Source organism: Pseudorca crassidens, chromosome 2 (genome assembly GCF_039906515.1).
Source record: "Pseudorca crassidens isolate mPseCra1 chromosome 2, mPseCra1.hap1, whole genome shotgun sequence".
Classification (NCBI taxonomy): domain Eukaryota; kingdom Metazoa; phylum Chordata; class Mammalia; order Artiodactyla; family Delphinidae; genus Pseudorca; species Pseudorca crassidens.
The window spans coordinates 167,794,433-167,807,879 of NC_090297.1; the positions used below are offsets into that span (position 1 = coordinate 167,794,433).

Sequence of the window (13,447 nt, forward strand, 5' to 3'; positions counted from 1 at the left end):
ATAAATTCAACCGAAATTTAAAAAGGAAGATAAAGAAACCAGTTCCCTGTTCTCAGACATATTTTTCTAATATGCAGAGGCCACTCTGTCTGACACCTGAGTTAAATCTTAATGAAAACCAAGTCTTTCTTGACATCTGTGAGTTGTCAAGTGCTGTGAAAGTCTAGGGAGAATAATCACAGCAGCATATCACATACGTTTGGAGCATTATATGTTTTCTGAAATGATTAGCGAGAAAGAATACTTGCTATTTCTACATTTTCAGATAAGAAAACAGAAACAGAGTCAGGACCACAATCATGCAGCGAGTTAATGGTAGAGAACAAAGACTTAGAAGGTTTAATTATAAAACCTACTCTGCTTGACCAAAGAAAGAAAAAAAAAATCATGGACAGTGAAAACTTATTTGGAAATAATCACAAGATTGCATGTCAAAAAGTGCAAATTAATACATCACAAATTGATCCTAATTCCACTAGCTAAATGACCTCCAGAAAGTTACTTCAACTTATTAAACCTCAGTTTCTTGATCTGTAAAGTGGGGAATTATCTATCTCCTAAGGATGTTGTGAGGATGAAAGGATATAGCGTGTATAAACGGCTCAACATGACACTTGGTGGTGGTGGTTGGTAGTGAGTGTCCAAGGGCTGAAGGGACAAGGAAAAAGGAAATGTTAGCAAGATCCCTCTGTGGACAGGTCCTTGCCTACTTCACATCCACGGACTGGCAGCTGACCTCATCCCGGGCCAACACACACAACGGTTTGCTGTTAGTCATACGTATGGTCCATACAGATCCATCGCCATTCCTGAAACACCTCACAAAACACATGTCTTCCTGATGACAGGTTAGTAGCATCTTTAGTGGGGTGAACCAGCTGGAGCAGGGACTGTAACTGGAAAATACAGGTTCTGGAACTTCTTCCCTCTTTCCCTGGGTCTGACCCTGCAGAAGACACTTAATCATTATGAGCCTCATCTCAGGTATCATTACACCTATTTTAAAGAATCTCCATGCTTTTCTTTTGATAAATAATAATACCTTCATGATGCATTATTTTTCTAAGGGCTGTCGTAAATGTTACATTCCTCATCTTCAGTGCTCAAGATAGCACTTTGTAGAAGGGCGTTACTTGTATTTTTCAACTGTTAAAGATTAGATATTTTAAACGGTTGTAATGGTATTAACATGTCAACATATCACTCATTAAAATAATGCAGATGTAGCTCGTATTTCCAAGTCACATATTTACCAGTTACGAATGGAGAAACCGAGACATGAAGTGTTTTATAGTTAACCCCAAACTGATGTTAGAACCGAGACTTTGCATTTCCACGCCTCTTTTCTGCCATAAGATGGTTTGCCTTTTAAACGTTCTCCTGCAGTTCTGCCTAGTTAGATATTCCTATTTTCCTTACTGAGAGGCTTAATTTTCCAGGAAAGTGGGGTAGAAGTAAGCTTATTATTTTTTTTTCTTTTGGTCAGATGCTTACAAGATATAAAGAATGTATTTGTTATTTTTTGCCTCCTCCTTGCTCTTTTGTGGAGACAGTAGTCATTGAGATTTATATAAAACATTTTGTATAACTCCCTCTGATGATTATGACATAGACTAGTTTTGTCATCATTTTTTATAAGAGGCAATGATATCTAGAGACTCCTCTTTCTTAGAAGAATGTCTTCCAACATCTGTGTCCTGCTATTTGTTGTCTACATCTGAGAAGGTGTCTTGAGAGAATTTTGAGGGAAGTGATTTTCGATGAACTGTATCTGTGGTCTTGTTCTTTATCTGCCTTGACAACACTAGAAATGTATCAGCCCAATAGACATTGGAGAAAAAAAAAAGATCCTTGACTCAGGCCAATGAGAACTAGAGGTTGGATCCTTATAGGAGAGCAGCCAGGAAGTCAGGTTGAAGGAGGAACTGCCTGGACAGACCACCTGTTTTCTGTCGAATTATTAACCTGAAGAAACCACCATGAGATTTTGCAGGAGAGAAAATAGGGGAGCTGGTAACCAGCTCTACAGCTCCTGACCAGAGTTGATTGATGACATTGTTGGGACTTTATGAGGCCAATAAGTAATGTCTACTCATGAGTCTAGAGCTGAGAACTAAGGGATCAAAGATAGTCAGATGGCGATAAAAATTGTAGCTCTGTTTTTGAAAAAACTGAATTGGAGGATAGACCTTGGAAGTCCCACAATGCTTCCTAATATTATACTTATCTCAGCAGTAAACATACCCATCTTCTTTGGGGCCGAGCTCAACAACGGGGGGCACAGAGTTGGACCCAGGAGCAGAGAGAATGGACACTCCGAGGACAGGTAGTTCAAAGTGTAAAGCACGGGAGGGCTGAACCAAACTTCTATTCCTTTCACTAAGCCCACCAATGAGAGAAGACCTTCCCACCCCAGGAGTGACTTCTCACATGGAGGTTGGAGAGGGAATGCTAAGCCCACCAATGAGAGAAGACCTTCCCACCCCAGGAGTGACTTCTCACAAGGAGGTTGGAGAGGGAATGAGGGGGTCAGTAAGAGCCTACGTGGTGTTCCCCTCATGGAAACACAAGACCAGAGGTACGATCTCCTCCCAATACTCTCCAGCTTTATGTATTCTTCACTGGGGGCTCCCCTTGAAGAGCTAGATAGACAGTTATCAGGATAGTATTGCTGTCAGTATTCACAAGGCCTGCATCCCCTGCAATAACCACTGTTTCCTGTGGGTATTTTCCTTGTGACCAGTGTTAAGCGATTTTGATACCCATCCCCTCAACGGCTAAAATGGGTTAGAACAGAAAATATGTAAGTTAACTGAACTCTGAAGCCCCCAAAATGTTCATTATTGCTCATTAGAGATTACACAGTGACATGAAATGATAGCATCAAGATAGTCTAATAATTCAATGTCAATAACATAAAAATGCCCCAAATTTAAATAACATGAATCCCCTGTTAATATCAAATTATAAGGGAAAAATTAAAATTCAAAATTAAATATATTTGACCTTATGACTTTCTATCTGAAGAAATCAAAGCCCCTGATTATTAACTTAAAGTCCAGATCAAGGATAAATCAAAACAAAATCACAAAACACCAAATCTTCCTCAGTTTGGGAACTTCCTCTGAGTTCATTCTCAGGCCTGGGAGAGTCATGATCCCTTCAGTAGTGTTAATCTGGATTGTTTTCCACTGGACTAGATGTCATTCCATCAGAACATCCAAGGTTGGATAAGTTCACCGCCTTTTAGAGATCTTCTCTTTGCCTTTGGTGTTCTTCAGTTTTGCTACAATATTTCCAAATGTGAATTTCTTTTTATTTATCCCCCCTGAGAATTGTCACATTTCGCAAATCTAAGCATTTATAGCTTTTATACATTCTGGAAGATTTTCAGATATGATCTTTTCTAGTTTTGCCTCTGCCCCATTTCTCCTTCTGCAACAGTAGTTAGATAATTTTAGATCTTCTTACTCTGTCCTCCATGTCTTGTAAACTGTTTTTCATATTTTCTACTTTTTGTTGTTCTGTGTTGCATTCTAGGTAGTTTAGGTAGTTCTTTAGATGTACCTGCACTTATTCAGAAATTGACATTGGTGCAATGTGTGTATATAGTTCTATGACATTTTACCACATGTGTAGATTTGTGTAACCACTCCCAAAATCAAGATGCAGAATGATTACATCACCACAAAGTTATCCCCCATGCTACCCTTTTATAATCATACCCATAATTCCATATCCTCACTCCCCATCTCTATGCCCTTGAAACCACTCTTTCCATCTTTATAATCTTCTAATATCAGGAATGCTATATAAATGGAATCATACATATGTGACCTTTGAAATTGGCTTTTTCCTTTCAGTATAATGCCCTTAAGGTCCATCCCAGTTGTTCTGTGTATCAGTAGTTGGTTTCTTTTTACTGGTGACTATTCCATGCTATGAAGGTAGTTGGGTGTATTTTTTTAGTCTCTCTGCCAATCTTATGCCTTTTAATTGGTATATTTAGACCATTTACATTTAAGGGGTGTGGAGCTCCCAAGCTCTCTCTGAGTACACCACCATCCCGGCATCCTGATGTGTTCAACGACCTGGAAGCTCCTATTCATTTTCCCACCTATTTTCTCTCTGTTGCTCAGATAGGGAACTTTCTGTTATTCTATCTTCAAGTTCACTGATTTTTTTCTCTATCTTCTCCATTCTGCTGTTGAGCCAATTCATGGAGGTTTCTTCGGTCATGCTGCGCAGCATGTGGGATTTTAGCTTCCTGACCAGGGATTGAACCCAGACCCTCGACAGTGAGAGCATGGAGTCCTAACCACTGGACTGCCAGGGACTTCCTCATTGAAATTTAAAATTTCGGTTATTGTATTTTTCAGTCTTAAAATTTCCATTTGATTCTTCTTTACATCTTCTATTTCTTTGCTGAGACTTTCTACTTTTTGATTTCTTTCAATTGTGTTTGCAATTGCTTGTGGAAGTATTTTTATAATGGCTACTTTAAAGTCCTCATCAGATAATTCTAACATCTGTGTCATCTCAGCACTGGTGACCTTTCTCACTTAAGTTGAGATTTCCCTGGTTTTCGGTATGATGAAAGATTTTCAAACGAATCCTGGATGTTTGGGGTATTACGAGACTGTGGATCTTATTTAAATTTTCTGTTTGAGCAGGCCTTCTCTGACATGGTGCTGGTGGGAGGAGGGGGGTGCTGCTTTGTTATTGTAAGATGGAAGTGGAAATTCAGGTTTCCCACTTGGAATTTGTTGACCCCCTGAGGAAGAGGGGTACTTCATCACTGCTGGGCAGGACTGGGAGTTCAGGCTCCCCACCAGGCCTTCACTGATAACACCCTGGCTAGGAGGAGTAGGTATGACTTGTATTGAGTTTTCAGTTTCAACTAATATATTTTTCATTTATAGTGCCTTGATCTTTATTTATATTTTCTTTGCCTTCCTTTATTCCTGTATATTAAATATACTCAGTTTATATTCTGTAACTGATATTCTCAACATCTGCAACTTTTGAATGTCTGATTCTGCTGTTTATTATTTTCCCTGCCTCTCTCAAAGTGGTTTGCTTCTTCATGTTTTGTGTGTTTCATAATTTTGTATTGTAAACTCGTGATCAGTGGAACTTTCTTTGAGGGGATTCTTTGAGGAATAGATTGTAAGTATATTTTTCCACGGAAGATTTGCATTTCTTTTCATCGGGTCCCTGAAGCCATTACCAACTTGTGAGCACTTTAAAAATTCTTTGCTTGAGGACTATTATTATTATTATTATTGTGAGAATTTAGACTTCATTCCCACATGAAGGCCACAGTACCGTTCCAACTTCCCATAGGGGATGTTTTTCTCTCCACCCAAAACCAAGGCTGAAACATGCAAGTTTTCATGCTGTCTTCTTTGAGGTAGTGGGTTTTTGTTTATTTTATCATTTGCTTTGTTTTGATTCAAACTTTCACCAAAGGATTTACCTTTATGAGGGGAATCTCTGATCTCATCTTGCATGGATCTAACTTTTGTCTCTTATGCCATACCTGGTCACGTGGCTATTAAAATCCAAGGCTGGAGCTTTTGTCTTTATTGGACAGATATCCTTAAGTTGGATTCCGGCTTCAACTCACCTTTCTGGATTTGGGCTTTCACTTCATTTCTGGCCTCTGAGTATTTTCTTAATTTCCTGCCACACTTTTTGAAGCGTCCAAAAAGTTTGACAGAACCACATAATATTATCCCAGAGCTAAAGCAGTTAATAGAGGTAAATTTATGTTCCCAGAACTCAGCACTTAGTATGAGCCAGGCCCTCATTACTACTTACAGGGATCATAGCAGAGGCTCAGGGATGTCAGAGGAAAGGGTGAATGAGGGTGAAAGGGTGAAAGAAGATGGAGTCTTCTTGGTTTCTGCCTCTCTAAGATGTGGGTTGGTATGTGTCAGCAGACTTGGCTCTGCTGGCACAGACCTCACAACAGGAGGTTAATAATGATACCAAGATTTTTGTATCTGGTAAACCCACTGCATCCTTTTTCAGGGAGCGACATTTAAAATATTCCCTGTCTACTTGCAGAGTTTAGAAATTTGCAGCAATGACATCGTGGGCTCCAGATTTTACTTGTAGCACTTTTCCTTCCTAGTCAGTGTGTGTGTGTGTGTGTGTGTGTGTGTGTGTGTGTGTGTGTGTGTGTGTGTGTATGAGAGAGAGATAGAAGGAAGGAAGGAAGGAAGGAAGGGAGGGAAGGAGGAAGGGAGGGAAGGAGGGAGGGAGGAAGGGAGAGAGGGAGGGAGGAAGGGAGGGAAGGAGGAAGGGAGGAAGGGAGGGAGGAAGGGAGGGGGAAGGAGGGAGAGAGGGAGGAAGGAGGTGGGGGAGGGAGGGGGGATCGAGGGAGGGAAGGGAGGGAGGAAGAAAGGGAGGAAGGAAGGAGGGAGAGAGGGAGGGAGGAAGGAAGGGAGGAAGGAAGGAATGCAAGTAAGCCAACTCCTGAATTCCATTTCCATCTTGAGTGCCTACTTCCGCTCCGTCTACACTCACTCTCCTGTGAGTGGGCTCTTATTAATCCTGGGCCTCAGAGATTTGCTGCTGCCGTCTCCAGCTGCAGAGCTGCTCAGGCCTGTGACTCCTGCCTCCTGAGGAAGCCTCTCGCTCACTCGCATGTTTGTTTCAGCCTGAGGGTCAGTCTCCATGGATTTCTGAGCTGAAGCTGTTTTGAAATATTGGAAGCTCATCCTGTTGTTCGTGCTGCTGCTTTCCGACCTTCCAGAGATTGTCTGCCCACAGCCTTTGATTGCCTCAGGCTTTGCAGAGTGGATCTTCCTGCTGAATCTTCTGAAGCGTAGGAGGGGCTTCTCGTGCTTTTGTTCCTCTTGTGCTTTTCTCTCAGGAAGGCTAAGTTGAGTTGTTCATGGTTTCGTGGCTTAATAAGTTCTTAAAGTTGTTCTCTTTCCTTCTCTACCCCACATGAGGCTAGTGTTTTTGTTGGACATTTTTCCTTTTACTTGGTCCTTGTTTTCTGGGCCAGACATTTATTTTTCCAACATAGATTTTTTTCTTATCACAGTGAGGGAAATGAATTCAGTGTTTATGGATTTGCCAAAAGCAACTGTTAACTGTTGTCCAAACAGATCTTGTCAACTCTCACCTCTCTGAGTTGGATCATCTCACTTGAAAAGCATTTTCCAGATAAACCGAAAGTCTAAGCCAGGCCTGGACTCACACTTCTATGTTCTTGCCTGATCCCCTGCAGTACGTCTCATCCTCCTTCTCCCTGACCTTGGTGTCCTAGCTCTGTCTGTTTTTGACCTGTCCAACAGAACACAGGCAAACCGCCACATCCACGATAACTGTTTTGCTTTGAAGGACATCTAATGACACCTTAAATATTCTATGCTAATCTTCCTGGCTTCTCCTCTCAGATAGCTCCAAATTGTGTAGCAGCTTTGGTATAGCTCTGTTGGTCTTTACATGGTGGTTCCCTGTTCTGGTTACTGTATAACAAACCACCACAAATAGTGGCATAAAAGAGTAAAACAACAATCGTCTGATGATACTCACGATTTTCTGGGCCAGAATTGGGAAGGGACATAGTGGGAACAGCTTGTCTGCTTCACGATGTCTGAGGCTTCGGCTGGGGAGATTCAAAGGCTGGGGGTAGCGAGGTGATGGTGAGAGGCTGCGTCATCATATGTCTGGCTCCTGGGCTGGGAGGTCTCAACGTCTAGGACTGCTGACTGGACCCCTACACATGCCCTTGCTGTGGGGCTTGGTTTCCTCACACAGCGTGGCCTCAGGACATCGTCCACGGTGGGTCAGGTTTCAAACATGAGTGTTCCATCAAACAAGGTAAACACCTCAATGCCTTTTCTGGCCCGACCTCAGATTGTATGGGTTACAGGCAAGTGACAAGACGGAAGGAGAATCAAGCCCTCAGACACGCTTCTGGATAGAAGCATCAAGGTCTCCCTGTGGAATAGGAGATATGGTTGTGGGCATCTTTGGAAAAAACAATCTGCACAGTCTGCCCTCCAGCTATAGTTCACGTCATTTCCACATACAAAATCATTCGCTGCTCCCCAAACCCCTACCGTCTCATCTCATAGGGCATCAGCTTCACGTTCAGGATCTTGTCATCTTATTCAGGGCCCAGGGCAAATGAGGCTTCTCGGGTGCAGCTCCTTAAGGCGTCTCCCCTCCATCCCCACCCTGAAGATCTATGAAATAAAGAAACAGAGAAAGGGCCTTTTTGTTTTTTTTTTCCAATTTGTATTGTGTGTTTTATTCCCACAGGCAGCAGGGGGTGGGGTTGCCAAGCCGTGAGCCGGGCTGAGGAACCTTCCTCTGGCAGGGGTGCACGCCGGGTTCTTGGGTCTGCCCCACCAGGGGCTGGTTTTCAGGCAGACCATCATGGACACCGGGTGGAAGGCTCTGAGGGGCACAGGTGGCAGGCTCGGGTCGGGGGAGCACACTTGTGGAGCTGGAGGTAGCACGGCAGGTCCTTCTCTATCACCAGGGTCTCTTCCATGGGGCCGTATCGCTTCACCACACAGCCGTTCTTGTCAATGAGGAACTTGGTGAAGTTCCATTTGATGGCATTTCCCAGCATGCCCCTCCCCTTGGGCTGGACTTTCATCCACTTCCACAGTGGGTGGGCATCATCCCCATTCACACAGATCCCCAGCATATGACAATGGGGCAGATGTGGGACAATTGCTGTATTCCCCAGTTGCTTTTATTTCAGATGGTATCATAGCTTTAAGAGGATGCCTTTTTTGTTAAGACTATTGACTCTTTCTTTAAATTTTTTTAAAATTTATTTTATTGAAGTATAGTTGATTTACAGTATTGTGTTAGTTGCTACTGCAGCAAAGTGATTCAGTTATACATATATTTACATTCTTTTTCGTATTCTTTTCCATTATGGTTTATCGCAGGATATTGAATATAGTTCCCTGTGATATACAGTGGGACCTTGTTTATCCATCCTATATATAATAGTTTGCATCTGCTAATCCCCAACTCCCAGTCCATCCCTCCCCTCCACCCCTTGGCAACCCTAAGTCTGTTCTAAGAGGATGACTTTTAATAGGTCCCTGCATCTGGTTCCCTCTGGGAGTGGTGAGGTGCATTCCTAGATGCCAATCAGCCGTCTGAAATCTTGCTTCCTGTCTCTGAAAGATATCTTTGGTTCCAAGTTCCCAGTCTGATCTAATCTAATCCCCTCTTTAAGTAGATTTAGATAGATGTGCATCTCCTTTTCTTTTCTGCATTTGTCTAGCCTGAAGAAAACTCTCTTCCTGTGGTGCAATGTCCTTGTTTTTGAGAGCAAACTACTCTCTCTCTCACTTTCTTTGTACAGTAAGACTGAAGCACACAGTAAGAAAACAGTCTTCAAAACTCATGCTCTCAAAGGCCTATTAAAACATCTATAACAACAACCATTCTTCTGTAGGCAGGAAGCTGCTTTCATTTGCCAAGGTCAAAATCCTGCCTGGCTCACACTTACTGGAGACCTGAAACTTAACAGCGCCTGCCCTGGCCTCACCAGAAGCCTCAATCTCCATGTGTTAGTTTGGCCTCTAGATTCTCACCTTTATCCTTCTCAAGGCTCCTGCCGACTCACCAGTATGTTAGGGCTTTAGGTACTAATTAAGAATACCCCTTTCTTACTCTCCTAGGTTTGGAAGCAATTGATAGCTAAGAGACAGATGATAGTTGAACATAACACCAACTTTATTATAGATATGACATATTACAGGATATGGCTTAGATGTGTAGCAGCAAAGAGGTTTTTTGTTTGTTTTTTTTGGTTTCTTTTGCGGTACGCGGGCCTCTCACTGTTGTGGCCTCTCCCATTGTGGAGCACAGGCTCCGCACGCGCAGGCTCAGCGGCCATGGCTCACGGGCCCAGCCGCTCCGCGGCACGTGGGATCTTCCTGGACCGGCGCACGAACCCGCGTCCCCTGCATCGGCAGGCGGACTCTCAACCACTGCGCTACCAGGGAAGCCCAAGTTACTTAAAATCTTTGGGCTTTAGGTTCCTCACCTATAAAGTAGTACAGGCATGCCTCATTTTTTTTTTTTTTTTTTTGTGCTTTGGTTAATTGTGCTTGGTAGACAGATATTGTGTGTTTTACAAATCGATGGTTTGTGGCAACCCTGCATCGAGTAAGTCTATTGGGGCCATTTTTCCAATAGCATTTTCTCACTTCGTGTCTCTGTGTCACATTTTGAAAGTTCTTACAATATTTCCAATTTTTTCATTATTATTATATTTGTTTTGGTGATCTGTGATCAGTGATCTTTATGTTACTGCTATGACTCACTGAAGGCTCAGGTGATGGTTAGCATTTTTAGCAAGAAAGTATTTTTAATCAAGTTATGTACATTGCATTTTTAGACATAATGCTATTATTGTACACTTAATAGACCACAGTATAGTGTAAACATAGCTTTTAAATACACTGGGAAACCATAAATTCTGTGTGACTCACTTTATTGTGATATTCGCTTCATTGGCCGTCATTGGGGTCATCTGGAACCGAACCCACAGTATCTCTGAAGTCTTCCTGTACTTATTTTATGGGGCTGTTGTGAGGATGAAATGAGATAATGACTATAAAGTACTCAGCACAAGGGCTAGGCAAAGAGTCAGAGCTCAATAACCAAAAGCTCCCACTCCTAAGCAGATATCTGGAGAAAACCATAATTCAAAAAGATACATGCACCCCAATGTTCATTACAGCACTATTTACAATAGCCAAGACATGGAAGCAACCTAAATGTCCATCAACAGAGGAATGGATAAAGAAGATGTGGTACATATATACCATGGAATATTACTCAGCCATAAAGAAGAACGAAATAATGCCATTTGCAGCAACATGGATGGACCTAGAGATTGGCATACTGAGTGAAGTAAGTCAGACAGAGAAAGACAAATATCATATGATATTGCTTATATGTGGAATTTTAAAAAATGGTACAAATGAACTTTACAAAACAGAAATAGAGTTACAGATGTAGAAAACAAACATAGTTATCAGGGGGTTGGGGGGAGGGAAAAACTGGGAGATTGGAATTGACATATACACACTACTATATATAAAATAGATAACTAATAAGGACCTACTGTATAGCAGAGGGAACTCTATTTAATACTCTTTAATGGCCTATATGGGAAAAGAATCTAAAGAAAAAAGAGTGGATATATGTATATATATAACTGATTCACTGGCTATATGCCTGAAACTAACACAACATTGTAAATCAACTATACTCCAATAAAAATTAAAAAAAAAAAAGCTACCGAAACCTCATAATTCATAGTAACTATAAGACGAAGTCTAAATTTTTGGCAATTAATTTAGATTATATATGTATAACCTATATATATGTAGATGTGTATGTATACATACACACACACAAACTATATATATGTATATTTACACACAACTATATATATATGTACACACAGCAACATGTATGTATATACATATACACACAACTATATATATCAGAACATTTTCCTTAAGTGCTTTTGGTTGACACTCTTAGTCTTTAGACTTCCTTGAAGTCAGGAACTAGGCCCTGGGCAGGGCACTACGCTTCCTCAGTCGCTGGCTTTCTAGTTCCACTGACTGCCCTCCCGGGGCAATGACATAATTCTTCTTATATGCCTTTGGTTAGGAGAATGACTGGGCAACAGACACAAGTGATATATTTCTGCCGTTCTCAGGTTTTTCTTGCAGTTGTGAATGACAGAGAAATGCAATCAGCGGGCACTGTGTTAACGCTGTCAAGTGATCTCCGAAAGGCCTTTCTCTCTTATTTTGACTGCTTGGCTTTCTGTCATAGGTTACACGTCTCAGGGGTTTCATAGTCTGCAGTACTTGGGCATAGCTTCTTCTTGTATTAGAGTGTGTCATCTGTGGCTCAATAGCAATTTTGTTACACATGCTGTATTACTAATATTAATACTAATATTAATACTATCATGTGGCCCTTTGGACCACTTCGTTCTTCCCTTCTCTTGCCCACTCTCTTCTTCATCCCACACCTTCTTTTTCTTCCTGTCTGCTGCTGCTTTTTTTTTTTAAATAAGCAGTTAACATTTATTGAGTGCTTACTATTATAATCTGTTACAATAGCACTGTTCTAATCACTTTACACCTATTAACCCCTTCAATCCTCACAACCTTATGAGAGGGCACTATGATTACCCTCATTTTACAGTAGTGACAACAGGCCCAGACAATTAAGGAACCTTGTGCAAGACCATTCAGCCTCAAAACTTTCATCAGCCTATATATCTTTACTGCTTTTTAGTTTTTGATCATTTTAATACTAATTTTTGAAGAAGACTTTAGTTATTGATTTATTTTTGAAATAACGGTGGTGTTTTTTTTTTTTTATTTTTTAACTTTATTTTTGGCCGCGCCATGGGGCATGCGGAATCTTAGATCCCTGACCAGTGATCGAACCCGTGTCCCCTGCATTGGTAGCACGGAGTCTTAACCACTGGACCTCCAGGGAAGTCCCTAGAGAAGACTTTAAATGATCAATTTCCTCAAGTTCTCAGTGTAGGGGTATTTTCCTGGAGGTGGGAAGGGAATGCCTCACAGGGTCCCAGAATTTCGAGGCTCATCTTGTATAAGGTGGAACCCTCCGATCCAAGAAGTTTTTGCATCTTGTTAAGGACCCTTGGGGACCATTAAAAGACAAGATCATGCTTTACAAGGCTAAGGCAATGAATGGGACTAGAATTAGAATGTTCCCTGAATGGATTCTGTGGCTGTTTTGGAGTGAGACATTTTTATTCATCTCCAAGCCAAAAGCAGATGTGTTTTTTTAGGAATGGTTAAAGTTCAGGGGTTGGGAATGGGGGAGGGAGAAGAGAGATCATCAGACTTCACCCTCAGATCTTTTTCGGAATGAGACAAGAGTATAAAACCAAAACAAACCAATAAAGAAACCTGCAAGGTTCCTCCACCCCGCTCCCTGAACTGACCAAGAGCAAACACCCATCTTCAAGGACCACGATCCTTGGTTTTTCCCCGAGTCCTGGAGACAGTCCTTTTCTGGGTGACGTTTACTTGGAACACAGCCTGTTGTCAACAGAAAGGCTCTATTTGGAATAAGCCTTCACGTAGGTCAGTCACTGAACTCTATCAGGTCATGCTGGGAGGGACCCATGGGGGAGAGGAGAATATTCTCTCCAATGGAGAACGGAGACAAGTACACAGAGGAGGCCAGCCTTGTTTTTTTTGGTGGCCAAGGGACCTGCACCTATGACAGAGAAACTGCATTTCTGAGAGCTGGGAGGGAGTGCCAGGCTCACAGAAGTGTGATCTGAGCTCTCCCCCAGGGCTGCCTGCAGTTCACCTCTGGAAGGTGACCTTGTGAGCCAAGTTCCTAAAGGCGGACAGGGGTGATGCTGGGCCATGAGGGG

The 13,447-nt window shown here is 42.0% G+C and overlaps 1 protein-coding gene across 1 annotated transcript in view; it reads left to right on the plus strand.

The window, feature by feature from the left end:
- SLC30A10 (solute carrier family 30 member 10) overlaps positions 1–13,447 on the plus strand; it is a 40,197-nt gene that overhangs the window by 5,497 nt on the left and 21,253 nt on the right. The gene's annotated exons all lie outside the window — the stretch shown is intronic.